Source organism: Arachis hypogaea, chromosome 19 (genome assembly GCF_003086295.3).
Source record: "Arachis hypogaea cultivar Tifrunner chromosome 19, arahy.Tifrunner.gnm2.J5K5, whole genome shotgun sequence".
Lineage (NCBI taxonomy): Eukaryota > Viridiplantae > Streptophyta > Magnoliopsida > Fabales > Fabaceae > Arachis > Arachis hypogaea.
Genome location: NC_092054.1, coordinates 76,586,811 through 76,589,684, shown reverse-complemented (window position 1 = coordinate 76,589,684; position 2,874 = coordinate 76,586,811).

Here is a 2,874-nt window from a genome sequence, read left to right as displayed (position 1 = left end):
GCACTCATTTTTGTAACAGGAGATTGACAGGTCTACTGAAGAAACATGGCATTGTGCACAAGGTAGCAACAGCTTTCCACCCTCAGACCAATGGGCAAGCTGAGGTGTGTAACAAAGAGGTAAAGCGCATATTGGAGAAGATAGTCAGGCCCCATAGGAAGGACTGAAGCACCAGACTTGTAGATGCACTCTGGGCTTACCGGACAGCATACAAGACACCCATCGGGATGAGTCTCTTCTGCCTAGTATAGGGAAAGGCTTATCACCTCCCAGTGGAGGTGGAACACAAGGCTTTCTGGGCTGTAAGGGAATACAACATGGGATTTGAGAAGGCTGGTGCTGAAAGGAAGCTGTAACTAGCAGAACTGGAGACCATTCGACTCGAAGCATATGACAACCCCAGACTATACAAAGAAAAGGTGAAGGCTGTGCATGACAAGCATATCAAGAGAAGAGAGTTCAGACCTGGGGAGCTAGTTCTCCTTTACAACTCAAGGCTGAGGCTCATGCCAGGCAAGCTTAGATCAAGTTGGGAAGGCCCCTATAGAGTCGAGAAGGCAGAGCCATACGGAGTCTTCCACCTGAGTCATCCTACAAGCTCCAAATTCATCAAAGTCAATGGCTACCGCTTAAAGCTGTATCATGGTGAGAAAATAAAGGACAATATAGAGCTAGAGGTCTTCCTCTTGGAGGATCCACCAATAGAAGCAGACTAAGCTTGTGAACCGTCCGACTTAAGGACGTAAAAGTAAAGTGCTAGGTGGGAGACAACCCACCATGGTATGATCGTCCTTTTTCATTCTAAGTTTTATTTTATTTTGTTTTTCAAAGTATTCATTCATAATTTCTGCATAATCATCTATATTCTGCATTCTGCATTAAAAAAAGATGTTCGACGTGCAAGCGTCTATGACGCGTACGCGTCATGCGTAAATTCGCAACACCAAGGAATTAAATAGAGAGTTGCGCGGGAGTGGTGAAGGAAGCGTGCTTTGCGCACAAGCAAGGCCACACGTACGCGTACCTCACTGATGACATGTCACCATGTCATGTTTTTCTATGCTTTTTCATTTGTTTTCAATAGGTTTTATGCACTTTCTTGAGCCATAAGCAAGCCAATTGGGTAGATTTTCATGTTTCCTTTGATTTAATCAACCATGTATGAATTCATGCTATTTCATGAGGTTTTATGCTATAATTGTCATATATTATGAAAGAATGAATATCTCATGATTTTGAGCATAGCTTTGATGTGTTTGGTTGATTAATGATAGGTGAAGAAAGCTTGGAGAAAGGATGAAGCAAGAAGGAATGGCTAGGAGGAAGAGAGAACAAAAAGTTTGAGCAAAAGTTAGCCCCTAACTTTTTGGCTAACGTTGGCACATGAAAAACACTCCCTGGGCTAGCAAAAGTTTGCGCCAACGTTAGCCCCTAACTTTTTGGCTAACGTTGGCGCCATGAGTGTGCAAGGGGTATACTTCCAACAAGAATAACTTGAGCTACAGAGCTCCAAATGAGGTGATTCAAAAAGCAATGGAAAGTAGGAATCGAGAGCTTTCCAAGCATATATGGCACTGCATGGTGGACACTAAAATTGAGGGAGAAAACTGCCCCGCAATGAGCATAAACGAACATGGTGGCAACCTGCAGTGAGGCCAACTGACCTCTGCACCTTCAACGGAGTATAAATCGAGCTGTAGAGCTCCAAATGATGTGCTCCCAACGGCATTGGAAAGTAGACATCCAGGGCTTTCCAACAATGTATAATAGTATGGGGTGGAAAATATGTTTGAGCCTCCAGAACTGGCGTTTTCGACCACGTTTGAGGCAAACGTCGCCTCAAACGCTGCACACCAAAGCCAGCAACCTTGTCCTCTTCAAATGAGCATAACTTGAGTTGTAGATGTACAATTGAGGTGATTCCAATTGGGTTAGAAAGCTGACATTCAGAGCTTTCCAACCATATATAATAGTCTATAGTTGGCATGAAATTGGCAACGTTGACAAGAGGACAAAGTAGCACCCCATACATGCACACAAGGGGGCCAACGTTGGAGCAAAAGTTTGACCCCTAACTTTTGCCCCAACGTTGGTATCAGCAAGGAAGGGTGCTGATGTGAAAAGTTGGAGCAAAAGTTAGACCCTAACTTTTACTCCAACTTTTACTCAAGCTTTCATGATTCCAATCCGGTTCAATTCGGTTCTCTCTCCAACTCCAAGAGCAATCAACCAAGGCCTCTATCAACCCAATTCCATCAAGAGCAAGGGCCCATTATCATCACTCAAAGGCACAAGAGATAGTTAGAATAGAAATTTCATTTTAATTGTAATTTATTTTGAATTTCATTTTCATTTTGTAAAAATGCCTATATAAGGCATCATTCTCATTTTAGAAAAAAAAAAAGAAAAGCCCAAATAGAGAGGGGAGAGGCGAGCTCCACTAGGGAGCATTAGGAATACAGAGCTCTCTCTCTGAGTTTTATTTTCTGTTTTGAATCTTGAATTGAGATTGGAAGGAATTCTGTTTTCATTCTCTATTTGCAACTTCTCTTTACTTCTTCTGCAATCTTTTTTTACTCTCTGCAACTTTTCTCTTGTTGGATCAAGGAAGGATCCACTCCTGAGATCTTCAACATCCTTTTAAATTTCTGCAAATTAAGCACAGTCACTTTGCTCTCTGATCTCCTTGTTCCCAATTTACTTTCCAGCACTTTTGTTCCTCTGCACTTTACATTTGAGTTGTTGTGATCTTGATTTATTCTTCCTGCAATTTAACTTTCCAGTTACTTGATCTACTGCTCTCTTTAATTTCCAGCACCCACTCCTCTTTAATTTCATGCAATTTACATTTCTTGCAATTTAAGATTCTTGCAA